The 20,220-nt window shown below is 34.1% G+C and overlaps 1 protein-coding gene across 5 annotated transcripts in view; it reads right to left on the bottom strand.

The window, feature by feature from the left end:
* Positions 1–20,220, bottom strand: part of LOC107190395 (calcium-transporting ATPase sarcoplasmic/endoplasmic reticulum type) — a 64,717-nt gene that overhangs the window by 31,427 nt on the left and 13,070 nt on the right. The window lies entirely within an intron of this gene.

Below are 20,220 nucleotides of genomic sequence, written 5' to 3'. Positions count from 1 at the left end.
AACAGAAAAAAAACGCAACCAATTAATAAATCGTCGGTTAAAACAGTCCGTGCATTATTACACTGCTCAAAAGAATTGGGGGATCCGCTAATGTGGGCGGTTCTGTTGTGCCCACCAAGCGAAACAAGCGAAGTGGCTTTACAAGTTTGCTAAATCGATATCTTTCCCGTACAATATTAACACTATTAACACCTAGTTATATTTTTGAGCAGTGTATTTATAATAATATTAGGCAAAAGTTGGCTCGTACGTGCAATTTAAGCGGATTAGACTCCGTGGTATCGCCTTTAAGCTGGCCTACTTCGAATTGCTAAAGCATCGCGGTGTACCGACATCGAAAACAACGATTTTTTTCTCGACGATAATAAACGCCCTTACTACTACGGTGATGGCTCATTGACGCGTGTCCCCCTGACAGTACGATGAAAAAAGTGGGCCGCAGGAAAAAAAAGGAAGGGAGGGGAAAAATATGAAAGCTCGCCGATGATTTCCCGAGAAGAAACGGCACGGATTCGCGTTCCATGGCTGAAACTGATGTCTCTGATCAGACACGTGCTGCGTTTGACACACTTCGGAGAGCCGGAAGGTATTCCCCGGTGTCGGTTAAGCTTGAAAAATGTAGGAAATTTGACGGTTTTGATCAGGTCATAATTTACGTGTCAGGCTCTTTTACGGGTCGAAAGAAAGCTCGTCTGTAGTTGAAGAAAAGTCTAACGTTTATCGATTGTTTTTAGAAGGATATTGTTGGGGTAGAGTTAACGAGTGGATTCGCTGACAGCTCCTGTTTTGTTGGAGGATAAAACACGATAGAGACTGGAACTAATGATGTAAATCTTACTGTGTACAGATACGATATACTTCATTACGTTATAAATTATTTTGTTAAGGCTAGAACTACCAACGTTGAACGTATACTAAATGCAATTACTTAATATAATAATATACATAACATACCGTATAATTTAGAATAATATGGTATAACATAAAATGCATAGTACACTACCGGCAAAAAGTATGGAACCAGACCTGATAAATGAAGAAAAAGAAAAGAAATTATTGTACAAAGATTCGATAAAAGTAATGTGCCAAAACTGACTGGAAATGATTTGCATATGTACTGATTCTGTCACTTTCATTACAATAAATTCTTGATGAGTGTTCGAAGGCTTAATCATACTTTTGAAGTTATGTTTTACGATTATTCGTAGATGTTGTAGCGTCAAGGCAACGTCCATGCTTTCTATCGTGACGATTAGAGTTCAAATACGTTACTTCGAAAGATTTCTGGATGTATTTGGGACATATTTGAACACTGGTCGTCGTGGTAGGAGCCTCGACGTTACGTCTGCGAACGATCGGTAAACATAACTTTCACTTAAGTTACACGGAAAACTTCAAAGGCAAATAATTCAAAAACTTTTGATCATATGACCCCATATGGGGGTGATTTATGAAGAGGCAGGGGCATACTACATGTCCTGAAAGTTCTGAAGTTATTAAAATCGGCGATTCGAAGTTGGTGCCACTAGGGGGTTGGTTCGACCTTAAATCGGCCAATCATGAAATTTTCTTCCTTTATTCATGGTAGAAAATAACAGTAGAAAATCAATCATCGACGAGCTTTAATTTTTCGAAGAATGAAAAAGCCAAATTCAAACATACGCAGCTGTCTCCCTCTCCGTCTAAAAAATTAGAGTCTGAAGAATTCTCTGAGTAGTTTAAGAGTTTATGAAGAGAAAGAAGTTGGTAGTATTTAGCATATTCCTTCTGATCATTGAGTTCACTAAATTTGATCATTGCAATCACTAAAGGCGGATCACTGACATTATTCATTTCGATCAACTATCAGGTTCAAACTATAACACATTGATTTCTCGCACCGATCATTGCAAGAATCCCTGCATTGTGTATGAGAAATTTTAATGAAATATTTACAGGCAACACTTGGGAACCAATTATTACTTCTTAAACATTTTACTAAAAAAATAATACAACTACATTTGCACTGGGAAACGAAACAATTTGTATGAACATAAAATATTTCAAACGACATTATCTCATAACAATTCAAGTTTGACAAGTAAATAGCACGTATGTATATACCCTGCTGCTTTGTATTTCTTCAAAATTTTCGAAAAGAGGTATTAAGAGAAAAGACACGCAGTTCGAAATTAGCGAAAGAATTGTAACTCATCGATCCACTTCGCAGACCAACTTCAAGAGTTCTAAGCGCCACGAAGATGATTCAGAGGTTTGGAAACGTTTGCATAAGCCTTCCCGACGAAACTTGCGCAAGCTCTTATCGAAACACCGGATCCATTAGCGTGCAAACGCTGAATCCTCAGATACCAGTAAATTCAATGAATGTAAATGCGACCATCTTATAGAGTTATTTTCTAAGTGTATCGAGTGATAGCTTGGTCGCTACATTGGAATTCCAATTGAAGTTCAACGTATGCTACTAAATTTCATGTTTAATACATTACTAAAAACAAAATGGTATTATTTTTATACTATACAGAATTCCGCCAATTATTAGACTCAAGTTGCTCAACAAAGCAAAGAATAAGAACGCTTTTCATAGGTAACATTTCATGTTTCCTACCTTAATACTTTACACATCGCGCCCTAATTTAATATTTAATACTTTTTTAATCATGAAAATATTATTTCTTTAAATTAAATAAAACTTAATATTTTTTCTATTTTTTTTTCTTTCAATTTATAGCATAATATGTAATACCACTGTAAGTCCACTGTAATTTTAGTAATAGGCTAGGACAGCGGTTCTTAATCTGTAGTTTGCGGACCGCAGCGAAGTCCTCAGACACGCAAGTGAGTGACTGAGAGAAAGCACGTGACATTTATTAATAAGGATACTCGTTTAATGTTTTGGCTGGATGTAAATGCACAGGTTATAAGAACAAAAAAAAAGAACAAAATTAAGTCTTGGGGTCCGTGGTAAACAAAAGGTTAAGAATCGATAGCCTAGAATATTAAATTAGTACATAATAACATTTTTTTTACACTGTTTGTTGTCATTTTTTTCAGAAAACTTGCAGTTTACAACACTGAAGGAAATGTACAATACAAAGGTCATGTTAAGTCATCACAATCCTCGCATATTTCGGTAGATTCGTCTTTCTGTGGATACACGCTGATATTATTTCCATGAAAGACGAATTTTTCTACCTCCATTTTCGATATAAATGCAGTTTGCCTCCATTTCGAGGCGAAATTCTTGAAGAATCTACTTCGAAAGCGATAAAATCTCAATTCCTTCGGATCCAATGTAAATTGCAGCAGGAAATGGAGTTTGCTTCGAGTTTACTTTCAGAACCTGTTGCCTCGTGTTTCTCGGGATTTCATTTTATTCCTTGGAAAATTTTTCGTTGTAATATGTACCGGTCAAATAATGTTTCGACGGTTATTCGCCTCACGATGCAAAATCGTTGTGAGTTTTCACTAATATTAAAATATACCGCACGTTTCTCATATGTAACAGAAAAAATCGATTGTATAAAATAAATAATGAAATTTGGAAAATAAACCGTAGAAAAGAATAATTTGAACAATGTAGTGGGACAGTAGGAACAAAAAATTATAAGTTGTCATAGCTAATATATGACGGAAACAATACAAATCTACATATCAATAACTTATATCACCAGAATATTTATGTATCATATTATTTAATTTTATGAGTAAGATTTATTTCATTTCAATTAAAGCGAAACAAATTTCTAATTTTTCATTTCTTATTGGTCAGTCAAATCGACTTGTTATTCTTTTTATTCTTTTGTATTATAGTATTCTGTGTAATTCCTATATATTTTGTTTATATGTTTTACTATAATCTATAAGTGCACATATCAGTAGAACCAACAGTATTCAAAAATATGCTATTCGAATATTTCTCCTGTTTATATTTTGTATACGTTCTTTTGATTACTTATTAAATAGTTAGTAGATATAATATATTACTATTCTCATTATGATTAAGATATACTGTGTAAAAGTATGATTCAGTTCGATTCACATGGACAAAACCTAAATCATCACATTCATTATACGAAAAAACGTAAGTTTTGAATAATTTAATATTATATAAATTTATGTTGTAAAAAGTGTTTTAGTATTCGTGCCTATGTTGACCCTAATTTAAATAATATTAGAAATCGTTGTCCCATAAAGAAATATTAATATAATTGGCCTATTGGATGGAAATTGCCATGGGAATGTGAACGATCCAATATTGGATTATTCGAACGCTTGGCGGTATTCACACACGCGAATAACGCTTTGCGGTCAATATTGCGGTTGGTTAAGGTGTCTAACCACCTGGCAATATCATCCGATATAGGATATAAAAACGAGTTAATTATCCCGGAATTAATTCATTTCTATCCTCGGAGCATGTAGTGGAAACACAGAGAAAGTTCTAGCCTTGGTGAAGTGTGTGCTGAACCTTGACCTAAATAAAATACAATTTTACCCATCTTTATTATATATACGTTCGTGTTTATCCAGTAATCTTCAAGTATACCAGTAGTATCCCTCGATGAAAATCAGTAATTAATTCGTATGTGTCGACTTACTTGATCGCGATCTTATACATGAAAATTACCAATATTTAATTTCTCTAGACAATATTGTTTTCAGTATGTTTTTCTACTGATAAGCTTAGTTCAAGGTTGTTTACAATAAATCAAAACGAATAACAAACAAGAATGAATTTAGTAAAAGTTTTTTTTAACAGGAACCTATATTTCAACATTTTTTAATTGAAATTTAAAAAGTATGTAAATCAAGTTTCCAATTAAAAGTGTATCTATCAACATTTACTTTAACAAAATAAATTCATGTTACGATTAAATGTTATTCAAATATAGCTTACAATACATTTAAATAATGCTTCGTAATCTAAATAAGATTACTATATTAATACTACTCAATTCGTACTTATTCATCAAAAGACACAGTGAAATAAACACTTTAACGAAATTTAACAGTATTCGATTATTATTAATTACATATTAAAAACGTTAACGCGGGAAATAAAATTCTAGTCAACTTTGAGTTTCATACATCAACATCTTAAAATTACGATTCTCCATAAACATCCGCTGTGTATCAACGACATTCCCACCAACAACGATCGTTAACTTCTTAAAGTCCACGTCCGTAATAGATATTACGTCTGACAAAAATATAACATTCCCTTCTTTTTTACCATTCGCATATCTTCTTAGATATCAATAAATAATAAAGAATAGTCTTTTTTCTGAAAAATATTTTTTGATACGATTTTGTAAACATTTCATACAATGAAATAATAGAATAAGAAAAGGTGTTTTGTTTTGACCCATTTTATGTAAACTTCAGTGAGCTCTTAAGGGGGTTAAACTAACAAAATCCACGAACGATAGGACTGATCGAGACTGGTCAAAACTGGATCACAGCGAAAATGTAATTCCAATCTAAAATCCAACGATCCAAGAAGATTCGTGTGCCCCGTGGTATGTAAATTCCGGTCACAAATCATGAATTTTCCGGGCTTGTTATCGCGGCGATTGGTCCGGGACTGCGTGTGGCGTACAGTGGTCCTTTGAAGCGGAGTGACATCGATCGGGACCACGAGCACCCATATATAAGGGTCGAACAGTGTGCATGCACTACCACCTGGCGCCTTTATACACGGATCAGAAGCACACCGAGGAAGAGGCGCGAGGACGTGAACAAAATAAAAATCGAGTTTTCCCGTTGTTGGAGCGTCACGGATACGGATTATTCACGCGACACTGACTGGATTTGCGATACAACCCAGGGCCACAAAGTTGCTCCCCGCTCATGTATCGATGGAAGTCACTCTGCCCATGATGTGGACGTGAAAGCTAGCTCAAGTTTAGCAAAAATCGCCGAATGGATGTACTAGGTACATACCTAACGATTTTAGTGGCCATTGGGTACATTTTCAGGGGATACGACTTCTACGATACGCTATGTATTAGGTATACCAATAAATAATTCACTATTTTTCTTAATGAAATTCCAATAGAATTTAATCCTCTGTGATCCTTATGGCTCTTTTATGGCACAAACGAAATTTATGGCACTCTAGTATCTCCGAAACAAAGAGATTAATTCCCAAAACGGTGAGGAAAAATAATAAAATAATATTCAGCTGGTTATTAAAAGTGTCACAAAGTAACCGTTGCCGGATTAATTTTCTTTATTGTTTTAGACTTTGAAAACATCGGAACAACTCCTGGGATATTTACCAAAGTTTGTACTATATTATACAGACAATTGTTTGTCGAGTCAAATATTTGAAACTTTTTTCAATATAAAAATAAAAATTTGGAGGAGTGTCTGGGAAAAATAAAATTACGTTTGGGTTGTCCTCAGCCCACATTGCCTAGGACGGGTTCAGAGGACATATGTTTATATTTTCTTATAAACGGATACTCAATTTGTTGAAAAATAGTGGGTTGTTTATTGGCACACCTAACATTAAGGATCTAAAATTTCCGGGTAAAGTCTGATCTGATGGAGAAACATTAAAGGAACTGTTTTTCGATCAATATGCTAACCCAGGTTCGTTTTTCCTCTCGTAATTCATGTAACGTAATATTATATCATCGCATGAATAATTAGACTGAAATTATATTGTGAAATGAGTTTTTTTTAATTGCCTTCTCGCAAATGAGGGATTGACTGAAAATATTTGGATCATAGTACACGTATATTCACCAAAGAAATACCGAGTAACTATCTCTTGTCAATTAGATTGATCTACAATCTACAGGGTGGAGTAAACGTCTTCAATGAATCATCATAGTTATTCGGCCGGTACACGACACCAGAAATACGAGTTATATACAACAATAGAGATAGTAGGGAGCATCTCTACTTAGGCAACAAAATTTTCGAAAATTAATTTTCCCCTGGTGTCCAACTGCCCCCCGGATTTCACTACTTTTGCATCGAAATAGGAGACTTACAGAAATATTTTGCTTCTGCTACCTTTAGAAAACATTCGAAAACATTGGAACTTTTACAGAAACAAATAAACATAAAATGAAAAGTTGCTCATCGTTCCTTTCGGGGGAAAACATAACTTAAAATATGTACCAGGTGGAGGCCAAAGTTCTTCTACAGGTAATAAATAGCGGGAAAAGTCTGCAAAATATTTTTAGAGCATATTACATCGAATTTTGAAGTTTTGAACGTATCGTAAAATTTGTATTGTGGCGTCATGCAATATAAAAAAAAATATATAAAAGGCGTGTGCAAACACTGGTATATAACATTTCACGTGCATACTTCTATCCGGTGTAAATCTGATTGTGTATTTTTGTAATACAGGTTACCGAAAACGAACGAATGCAAGTATCGAATAACGAATTACGTAAGTTTTGGCAGCTAAGGCGAGCATCTATTTGCGTTTTGAAAATAACTTGTGCGTATTATTATTTATTAAGCTCTGGTATGTAATATCAGTTCATACTATAATTAGCATATGCGTGATGTATAATTCAGCATTATATATTCTTGTGTGTAAGAATCAGTAATCGTGTGAAATTAAAGTAATCTGAGTTTGTAAACGATATCCACGGTGTTCTGTAATTACCATGATAAAGGCAAAGAATGATTGTAATCCTAATCTCCTTTTAGCATTTCATAATATATTACGAGGCATAATAACATAAAATGAATTAAACATAAAAGTGTTATTCAATAATATAATTTTCATGTGATAATACAGACGAAACCAATTTGTACAGGAACATGTAATATTGTGCAGCACAATTATTAAATTGTTGTATTTATGTAGAACTATATTTTCATAGGCTAATTTAAAATAATGAGAATTAAATAGATGCTTAGTTCTTTCACGAATGGTTTTATTAAGTTGAAAGTAAAATAATGATCCTATTGAACTTAGTTATTTGTGTTTTGCGTAGTCATCGATCCTATTTAGCATAAAATTCCGCAACCCATTACTTAATAAAAAAAAACATTTAAACACTAACCACCGAAAAAACTTGAAGATAGTTATCTAAGTTATACTATAGTTAACTGTCCAACTAAATATTCTTACTCTATTTACAATTTTGTTCTAATAACAGTTCCATTAAATTAATAAAATAAACATTTCACGTCGTTTCACTAGTGTTTTTTTTATAATTTCGTTATGCTTTTCCGTGCTCATGTGCAACATAAATGCTCGAAATCCGTCGTCTATGAATCACCAAATTCTCTACAATTCAATGAAATTTGAATCAACGATGTACACATTATTTCCACGCGAAACTATTAAATCAGCATATTAAGACTCCACTTGCTTAGAAAAGGTCATCGATTTGCGTGTTCGCGCGCGCCACGTTCCTCGCCGACGAAATGTTAATTGGATCTGCGTAACTTAATTACGTTTCCCAGAGTGTGAAGTGCGCGGGGATTGGACGCGACAAGAGATGCCTCCGCCCCCCTCCGCCCTTCCTTTAAACTGGAAGCAGGTTGTTTCCCACTTGCTATACCATATTCGCGTTTATTTGTTATACGTTATTTTTCGCCTGACCTCACATTCCAAAAGCACAATTCTATACATATATCAAATAAAGAATTTCGTTTTCCCGGTTTGAAAATATCGAAGGTTGGACGTTAAGTTAAAGAAACATTTTAAAAGAATTATTTCGCGATACATCTTACCTTCGAAAATCAATTATTTGTACTACCGAACTCAACCTCGTGCGCAACTATTTGATCCAAGGATCTGGTTATTTTATGTCTTTGCACAACATCGCTATCTGCTTACTTTCGAATCACGTTATGTATTGAATTCGTCGAGAATCAGCCTTGTTTTTCCTTTTTACCGTTGGTTTATCCAGAGCGTGAATTTTATGCATTTCTGTAATACACGATTGTTTCAAAGCTAATACACGTCGACCTATGAAATTTAACGAACCGTTCATTTTACTCGAGACACAAGACACCTTTTAACAAACGTGAATAAATGTATGGTTTCGCCATTCATCACTATAAAATGCATACGTTTTTATTGGAGGCGACAGGAGTTCACGCATGCATCAGAGAAACGAGGCCATTTGCGTGCATTTTTGCACGACAATTACAGTCCGCGTAATGTCCAATCACGATATAATGAAACGTACCGGGATAGACCATTTGTAGCTATCTTTAAGCTTACGAATTCTCGGATGCACAAATAGCAAAGCATGGATCTATGATGACCAATCAATTACTGTCCGCCGCAGATGGACGGGGACACGATTCTCCTACGACATACCATATTAACGTCGTCCAGTTTACAATTCTGATCCATCGTTTGATCACACTCCTCTGTACGACGATACTCTCTGAGTCATAGGACAAATTACACCTGTATATCGCTAACGACAGACATGGTATTTTTGTGGGACTGGCGTGGATAAAATGTTAGCGGGAAAAAATTTGTTTAATCATCGTTACATAGGATAACTGCATCTAATATAGCCTAGTACGTAAAATCTCGTGAAGAAATTGCTAAAATCTGTTGATGATAAACGAAACTAGTAGCCAGGCATGTGAAGGAAAATGGTTGCAATTTGGTATGAGCAACGAGTGCTAAATTCATTTAACAGTGACAATTTTACGTCACATTGGGAGAAGGCAAGTTTCGAAATTTTATGAATGCATAAATATTTACTGGGAGTGTTTAATTAACGACATGGTTCGGTAATTTAATCGGTACCAATATTTTTAACGAAATTATATGGTTGTTACACAATTGAATAACAACTTTATCGGGATTAACATTTTTCCTCCAATGTGTTCTGCAAATTTGCGTGCTCCATAAATGCATAAAATTCCTAGGCTAACGATTATAGTCACTTTGTTTAGAACTAACGAACCGATAATGGATCGTTTGAGGCTGTAATGATTACTAAACGGTGATCCTCTATATTTATAATGCATTGACACATGCAAACACAATGAAATAGACTTAAAAAATGTTTGAGAAAAGTCGTGAACTTAATTTCTATCGAGTAGTATAAAACCAGTTGTTTATCTTTTGTTTTCTAAAAATAAATCCAGAAACATTCAAAGCTACATAAAGATCTGCAATTTATTACATTATCCGTCTGATGTGCTTTTTTGTTAACCACATCTTATTGCACGTTTTCTTTTATATAATACCTTGATATTATATTGGTTTTGTTATGTCACGATGATAAAGTATGTTTTCCCCCTCTTTATTGAGCAGCCGAATTTTTTATATTTTACTGTACCACTACGGGAAAGAATCTATATTTCAAACTCCACGTAATACACAAATAAAGCGGGCGATCAAATTTATTAGAGCCACAGTACGAGAAATATGTTCTTTCTGCGTTTGTGCAAAAATATAATCATAATATCAAGAATTCCAGACTTAATAATTTGAATTAATAACTATGCACTTAAATTCGCAAAAAAAATTAAAGTTAACTTACGTAATTGCAAACAATAGAATTAATATCGTAAGATCGTTAGTTTATACAGGTGGTTATAGCCATATGTATAGCCTATAGGGCTCTGTCAAATACAGTAAAAGAAAAAATGTTCATCAGATGCAACAAGCCCTCTATTTTATTTTGAACTCGATCAGACACTTAAGGGAAGAAAGAAATTCTTAGGGTCAACCTATGAACGGAATTGACCATGACTACAGCATATTAATGAAAAGACTTAATATTCAAACTCTTGAGGCATGAAGAGTTACTGCTGACTTATGCTTTCTATATAAAGTTACCCATGGGAATACTAACAATTCTTTTATTACTTCGCTGGTACATTTCAATGCACCCACTAGTTACACCAGAACACCTGTGTATGCTCTTCAGACCATCTCCCCTCTTTACTGGCTTCAATAACACAAACCCAATTGGTAGAATTTGCACTTCGGCAAATAATTAGAACGACAATATTGACATTTTCGCACCCAACATAAATAATGTTAGGTCTGAATTACATAGTGTTTTCTACGATAGGATAGAATAATTATTATTATTAGATTAAGCACCAATGTATTGTTTATATCTATTTTATTTTTATTCTTATTATTGTTACATCTCACCTAAACTCCATTCGAAGATTTGTTGTATGAGTGTGCCGTAACATTTTAATAACATATTATAAAAAACGGTTTTCACCCGTACGAATTAAATTAAATTCCTACTTTTGTTCTGGTATTTATGAATTAATTTATAAAATGTCTCATGACTAATTGTACATTTTTTCCTTCACTTGTAACCCAGACAGATTAGAAAGGTACAATGTCACTAACGTTCGAGGATAAGTGGACGAGAAGGGCAGTCGTTGCCATTAGTTACGGTCCAAGAAATTCTGTACAATGTTTCGTGTGCAAGAAACGTTTGCATGCCAGAAAAGCGTACCGAAGAAACCTCTCGACTCTTCAATACTTTTTGCCTTCTCGATAAAAATGTCTATTCATAGCGTTTCCCTGGTAGCCCGTGAAGCAAACCAAACCCATTATGCGAAACGTCGAAATTAATAAGCCACGCTCCGCCATGCAGTTCCAAGTGGGAGCTTTGCATTCGAGTCGTTGCCGTGACGCGTAATCCGTTTTCCAGCTTAAGGTCACCCGTGAAACTAATCTCTGCACATAACAGTCATAGACGAAACGTCACGCTGGACACGAGCATGTGACGTTCAAGTAGAACGTGTTAACAGATCGTCAGCTCCAATATCGTATGATCTACTATTATGCAAATATTAAAATACAGTCGAACCTTGTTTATCGCGAACTAGTGATGCAACACGACAATCGGATAATGGGAAGTTTTTGTTGAAAAACTGACCATTCATCGTACAATAGCTCCATAAATTCAGGGTAACAACGGAACATTTAATTGTCTTATTAGGTTTCTTCTCTATTGCCCCAGTAATTTTCTCAATGTAACAATGTTAAACGAAACGTGTGCTTGCGGGATTTAATATTGACTATCGGTGATAGAAGTATCGATGAATAGTTGCTAAACAGTTTCGCTAATGAAACCTGTAACCCAACCCCATAATACGTGTGAGATTAGAATTCCTAGCTGGTATAACTTTCCCTGATACGTTCTTCGCATTAGTAATTCAACCGACGATTTCATTCCACGATATTCTTAACGAGTCAAGCATTCTGCCAATTCGACTTTCCATAGAAGAAAGTTCGTGACCGATTCGCTTTAAGTCTTCAACTTATTCGAACATTAGAAAGCACATCCTTTTCTATAACCATTTCAACTTCGTCGTTTAAGCAAGTTTTGCACAGTTAATCGTTAGAACAAAGCAGTGCAAAATTTTGCTAATAAAATTCCTACTGAATGTGAATCTGCGAACGCTTATATTGACCAATAGACTATACTTATCGTCATAATTGCATTCCTCTTGTCTAATATTTCGTTTTTTCAAGCATTTAAGAAAAATATTTCATTCCGAGGGTATTTTTATGAATAGCATATTTATAAATATTACATCTGAATCTTTTTTTTAATTCAGGTTAACAGTTACTTAGTAAACAGACAAAAGATGGTATTACTTAACTATCACTGTTTAAATACAACACTAAGTATATGATTTACCACAGAAACTGGCGTGAAGTGACAAAAATTGATTCAAAAGAATAATACTATGAACATCCCCCTCCCCCCTCCTCCAATTATCTATATCGCGTTAAAACTTATTTTCATAGATTAGATAAACAAGAAAGTTGTGCGTGTACTTCCTTCAAAGACTTCCTGACGCCCACTTCCATTATTCAGTCGAAACCAAAGCTTTCGATCAAAATACAGCTGAATATTTATAAATGTCACTTGACGATCCATCGATATTGTCGGGCATATTCAAAAGCAGGTCGTTCAGAGACTCATAAGAAATCACGAAAGAGTTCCAACATTTCGAAGTATGTATAGTGTTCCACGATATCGTAAGCTTCACAAACGCCGGGCATTTGAATAATGTTGAACATTAAATTAAGTAAATAGAGGAGGTAACTGTTACGAAGACAATATTTACTGTAATCACGAGAGAGGTGGTAAACGAAAACGGTATATTTCTGGGTATAAACACGGAAACGTTGAGCCGGTAAATATACAACGTTTCCAATGAAAAAGTGGAAAACGCTTCCAGTTCGTGCGGTTCCGTGCTATCGACGAGAGATACGACCACTAAGGAACGCTAAACGCGACAGCAAAGCCGTAATTTTGAAGAGCGGCCTTAAAACGAATTAACCCCATTTGCCGCGATAACTCTTAATGCAATTTCACCGTAACGCGTATGATTTGCCCAGCGCGACCGATTTTTATGGTCCTTGTGTATTAAACCTTTGTGGACGGAGGAGCTTTTCAAGGGGGTATTCTAAACATTTGAAGAAAAAAACGATTCTTTTTTTGTTGAATTTTTTTAAAGGTTTTCGGAAGTATGTTCGCGGAAAGATTTGCCTGAATTCGTAAAATTTACCAATGTTACTAATACAATACGATAGAGGTGTTAATGTTCGATAGAGGTATACAAAAGTTTGAAGGAGGAACATGCTAACGAAAATATATACAATTTTAGAGAGAAGACGTAGAAAAAGAGAGACGTACACTCTATAGGTAAATGATGTGAATATTAAGAACATACGTAAGAATAATGGAATACCTACAGTATTTGTTTCATTGATGATTAAATTATATATATGGAATGTTATTATCACCATAGGGCCTTCAAACGTACTTTTGGTCATCATATTTTTGAATATAAATAAATCTATCTCATAAAAAATGGGTTCCTGATGAAAGATCACTTATTTATATATTTATTTATGTACCAATATTTATAGTATTTTATACGCCGAGCACAGCAAAATGTACAACTGTATCGAAGTTTAATCCTTTGCACATTAATTATGCCCTTCAATCGCTCCATTTTTTTTATTATCAGTATTATCTACCACTTGTGCATGCCAGATAAGAAAGAAAATATTTCTTCATTGCATAGTAGTAATTATGTTTGTATCTATCGTATCTCAATACAAGTAATTAATTGTATTTATCGCATCTATGTTGATTAAACATTATTTACTTCCCTTGGTCAGTACTATAAGCACCTGAAGTCCTAGACCCTTTTTTTAAAACACCTTGCATAAAATTACGACTTTCCAAAACAAGGTCTGCAATCTAATAATCTTTAATCGGAGGGAAACATCGTTAATCCGCTAAACGTGTTACCTATTAGGTCATTTATCGTAATCGTAACTCTGACGCAAATATTCACTACGTGAAACGATTGTTTCACCATAAGCAAGTGCGTGGCATCATGGATAAAATTGTTGCTGAGAACGTTTCCTCCCCGACAGCTCATTAATAATGAATCAGTCGGCGAGTTACTCTGACGTGGTTGCTTACGCTCGAACTCGTCGACGTCAGGTATATCTCGACCGGCTAGGCGAAGGAAAATGCAAAAGAAAAAGCCGATATAGCGTTTCAAGGTATTTAAGATTCCTGACGCGCCACCTCCGGGGCGCTACAAAATTCTCTGACCTTTCGAGGAGCGTGCTAGGCTCGTGTTTTAATTGTTCGGTCAATGGTACTCCGCTACTTTTAACGTCGTTAACGAGCTCAACGATGGAACTACAAAACATTTTCGATCGAAATCATGATCTAACAAATATTGCCTGTAGTTGTATAATACGATGTATTCAACATATGTATCAGTCGTAATTCGTTGTAATAAGTGGAGAATTGATATGTATTTAGGTAACATACAACAGGCATTATAATATTACCGTTTATTTGTGGTCACGTAGAAACTAAATTACATACACTTGTAATCAGCTTTCGAAACTAGTTCACAGAATGCTAGCTATCTTTCACATTCAAACGGAAAGATCTGCTTTTGAAAGTGAAAACAATTTTATGAAGAACACTAATATCTTGTCTACGGATTTTATGAATTTATAATGTATCATCATGTAAAATTCAACGTGTGATAAAAATTCGTAATATCTATGTTAAGGTATGCCCATACTATGACGTAATGATTAATAGAGAAAATTAATCGCAATTCTTATAAGCTATTTTACAAAAATGTGTATTTCTCGACAACATCATAATTAAAATAATTAGACATCTCACCCGCATATATTTTGATTTAATAAACGAAAATATTTGTAATGCTAATATTAGGATACACGCTGTACAAACATTGAAACACACTGTATAAGAATACTTATCAACGAATATTCGTGATCTTTGGAATATTCGATTAAGTACATAGTCGTAATTCCAATTGAAATGAAAAATATTTACTAAAGGCTAGACACAGAAGACCAGTTTGATATTTTATCTTTATGCTTTTAATCATTTGTACACTGATTACTAACACCTCATTCTAACTGAGAACAGTATGATAAATATCCCAAAATTGAATTTCTTTTACTTTTCATTTCGCTGTTTTCATTAAATCCAGAGTCACTGAATTTTGTATTTATAAGGCACATGTTAGGAAGACGGTCCTAAAGGAACAATAGAACGGAAAGCATTTCTTTGGTATATTATGGTTAGCAAATATAAAATTAACGGATAACTGTTCATAGTGGTCACAATACGGTCTCTTAGTGGCACAGTAATATTCTTGTTTGAAAATGACAGCCTATGTTCCTTAAATATGTAATACATACTATGGGCCAAGAGAAATAAAATATGTAAGTACATATATACCTGAGTGTAAACACTTTTATAAACTTCAAAAGTAATATTGTTCGAATAATTCCAAAGATATTCTGTTTATAATTACTGTATGTAGTTTGCATCCATCATCGTAATAACGATGAGCATTCGCGACATCACTGTAGATAGTATTGTTTCAGGCTGTTTATCATCCGCTATTTTATTTCACCTATTATCGGTTATCTCTAAATGTTTTATTTCATCTTCCTATGCAGATAAATATATGTACTACGTTGTCACGGTCCCATCAATTATTGATTGAAATTTGAAACAAAGATTTTATAATGAGATAAGTGCATATCATTACTGATTATACGAAGCCAAAAGAAAAGCGATAAAATGTCGAGGATAAAAAACTGTTCGTGATAGTTTTTAAAAATGAAGATTTCAATCCCGAATGTTAAAACTGTATACGTTTTAGGCATTTTTGCAATCAGCTGAAGTAAGACAGATGCAAATAACTCCAACTTATTCGAATATTATTATTATTATCATGTTCATTGATGCGAGGAGTCAAATGTTTTCCAATTATGTAATATCATTATCCTTCAAACGGTTCTTCTTGGTTACGAAATATTTTATATTGATCAAAGTTAGTGCGTCATTTCCAATATTCGTTATGCTTATATCAAATACTCAGTGTCTTGAAAAGTCAAATATTTTATAAAAGTCATTGTCAAACTAGTGGTCCGAGCTGAGGGAAAATGATTCGACATGCAAAACTAAGTCAGTAATGACATTAAAAACTGATTGGGTTTGCGAACACTTATCTCATAATCTATGTCCATTACTGATTATTTCTACCGGTATAACTGTTTATAATCATTGATAATGGTACGGTAGTCTTCCCTCCGATAATCTGATATAAACTGATAGCTGGTAGATACCAAAGATCAATGAAAAACAGAAAGCATGTGTACTCGACAATTTTTCAACACTAATTTTTTGGTATTATAATTTTAAATATTTTGTCTTGCAGATAAAATCCATTTAGCATCGTGTCAGCTTATATGAGAAACTATGAAGCATTAAGCTGAGTAATCACAGTTAAACAAACTTCCGAAAAATGATCACAAACGTATTATGTGATTTGCTGCAGCTTGCTTTAACCAAATATTACTTTAAATCTAAATTAATCACAACCTTGTGCAACAACCTCATATAACAGCCTAGATTTGTCGTAGCGTTTACATCTTCACTCTTATCAAATTTCATAATCTCAAATTAAATTTATTTTGCGTAGCGTCTAACTCTGACGATTCCTTAGTTCCGGACGAGAACCTGTGTCGCCCAAATGTCAATGACATAACAGTCGATGTACTTATAAAACGTTTACTTATGAATATTTCATTTGGACTGACTTCAATCAAATTCTTTTTATAAACTGTAATTATCAGATTAGAGGGAGAGTCTCATCTGTTATGTTAACGATCACGTAATATGGACAAACCACGAGATTTATAATTATCAATTACGTACGAATTAGGTAATGCATCAGTTATCACTAGACTGCGGATTTTATGCATTTATAGTCTCTAGAGCTCTGTCAAATACAGTAAAAGGCAAAACTTTCATCAAATACAACGAGTTTACTATTTCATCCTTAACTTAATAAAACACTCTGGAGAAGAAAAAAATTCCTACTTTTGTTCTTGTCTTTACGAATTACTTTATAAAATTTTATTTTACACAAAAATCCCCGGTCTAGTTATCATATTAGAATCGGTTCGCAATTATGCAAAATTGTTTTTGGACGAAATTAATTCGATCTTCGAGAGTAATAGGAAAAAGAATATTTTAACAATAGCTTGCCTGTTTCGTCTTTAATTGCACTCGGTGTTTGTTACACGAACAAACGAAATATTTTCGTTCAATATATCAGCCATTTCGTACGAATGTCGCGAGTATTAATCGGTCGAGTGGGAATCACAAGTTAATCAGTGATTTGATTTTATATTACGCAACCCCGTTTACGAATGTTGCGCCGCAGATAATAAACTTTTACTGGTGAAACCTATGCGCGTTCTCCACATTAGCTAGCAGACAATTTAGAATTATACGACAGTTCTTCCCGATTAAAGCACAGCCGCGCAGATTAGATTCACCAGATATTCGACGATATCGTGCCAGTGAATTTCCGAACTGTTTTACGAGGTGTTAAGGAGCCCGAAAAGTGTCCACGCCACTGTGTAATCAAACAAACACGTGAAAAAGAAAAATTCCACGTACATACGATCGACGACGTTCGAAAACATAATAAAGTGTGGGGAAAGATGATACCGTATGCTCGTAATGCCGATGGCAGCGAGCAGCCCCTGATCGAGACAGGTCGCTGACTAATTGCTCTGGACCGGATATGATAATTACACGGTGACCCAGTGCCATTAATTGCATTTGACGACAAAGAGCAAGCTAGTTGAAAATTTTCATCCGATTTTCTCTTTCATTATACGTCCTGAATTACTATCTGTAACACTTCGACCCACGTATGCACAGGTAACGCATCCTTTCCTGTAACTCTCGTGCACTGTTCGAGTAAATTGAACTTAATTTTCAGTGATATTATTTTGTCAGAGATACTTGTAAATTAAATAACGCCAGTCGTTTACAGACATAACGATCAAGCGATCTGTAAGCATAGACCAAGCTTAGATCAAGTTTAATTGAAGGAATAGAAATTTAACAATTATTTAACAATGCACAAGGGTTAAAGCTAAAGATTTGGTAAAATAGTAAGTGTTTCTAAGATATAAGAAATTCATATTGGTTAGAAAAAGAAGAGCCGTAACAAATATTGATTAAACGCACTTTTTATATTATGAATGAGAAAATTCTATCTCAGTCGAGGGTCTACGGTTCTAATTCTGATAAAAAGTCGCAAGAGTAACCTGTATTTTTCTTGACGTCGGAAGTACGAAGTTTCTGCTAATTACTCGCTAACGTGTGTATAACAAAAGGATGCAAAGCTCCGATGAAAATATCCAATGAAAGAGTAGGTCACTTTTTCTACACTTTGAAGGTGACAAAATGTGAAATAACAATTTCGCATTTTATTTCATATTTTCTGCTCTTACTACACAAATATTGGGAAATAGGCTACTTGACTTCCTCGAAGTTCCTGTCTTGTGAAACAAATAGTCTGGCATCTTTTTTACGAACTATCTATTGTAGATATTCAATTAATTATGCAATGATGATAATCCATAAAAATTTCTTCCAGTTAAGCCTTCAAAGTAAGATGCTTCTTGAACAAAGATCCATAATCGAGCCACAATAATTCGGAAATAGCTCATAACTAGGGGCCACATTATAAGAAGCTGTTGTCCAAGTAAAGAAACAACAGACTCTTTCTAACGCGTATCAAAAGAACTCTTTGCGTCTTCAAATAGCCTAGTATCTCCATGAGCATTTTCGCCGAACAATGGAAAAGCTAATATTCACTGAAGAGTTACTGTTTCGCCTGCCCCCTTTCTACAGTCCTTTAATGACAAACTACAATGAACTTCGTGAAACTAATACATTTTGGTCTATTTACTTTCACTTTCGTTGAATTTATTAATCTTATGAGCTGATAATAATAGTTGAATATTTTTCCACAAAACAATGAATCTATGGACTTCGAAAAACTTACTGAAATCAGTAGACTGTACATCTTTAATAAAATTATTTTTCTAAAAGAATTTGGAGATATACGTGTGGACCGATCTAGAAACAATAAAACTGCATTTACGAAAGCTTTTTCACATTTTGCTTTTAACAATTGGGGATACCCTTTGGAATAATTTCCATGAAAGTAAATGCACCAATGAAGATATTTCTCCCATTCCTTGGAGTATGTAATACTAAAATTCCTAATCTGTTACAACGCTTAGTACGTCACGGTTTACTAAATATTCTCAATTGTATGAAAATGGTATTCTTTTAATATAATATTTAATTTTAACATGTTTAAATTTTCTACTGCGTTTCGAACATTTGTGTGTATTATGCATGCATGAAATCCGCAGAACTGACAAACGAAGAAACTTTCGAAAACGTAATAACTAGATTGCGGATTTAATGCATACATAACAGATGCTACTGACAATGAGTGAAACAGGACAATACAAAAATCTTAATTTTAACATAAAGTTGTATTTCTTCATAATCTACTAAAAGCATTCGTTGAGGTGATAAGTTCCCATGTTTTTAAAAGTCAGCTTATAGAAATGTAAATTTACGTGAACATTCACGATTCATTTATCAATTATTATCATTTAAACAGATAAAGATATCATCAATTGTGTTAATTAGTTCCAGAGGTTGGAGACGTTTTTAAAACCAACAATACAGAAGAAACAAAACTTAATTGCAAGATTTACCTTGTCACATTCGAATTAATTTGTAATTACTCTGCGTGCGACTGAATCAATTACAATTAAACAAGAACGCAACATCACGTGCGTTAACGACAGATTTTTAC

Source organism: Dufourea novaeangliae, unplaced genomic scaffold, assembly GCF_001272555.1.
Source record: "Dufourea novaeangliae isolate 0120121106 unplaced genomic scaffold, ASM127255v1 scaffold177, whole genome shotgun sequence".
In the NCBI taxonomy this organism is placed as follows: Eukaryota; Metazoa; Arthropoda; class Insecta; order Hymenoptera; family Halictidae; genus Dufourea; species Dufourea novaeangliae.
This window is presented reverse-complemented; position numbering and strand designations above follow the sequence as displayed.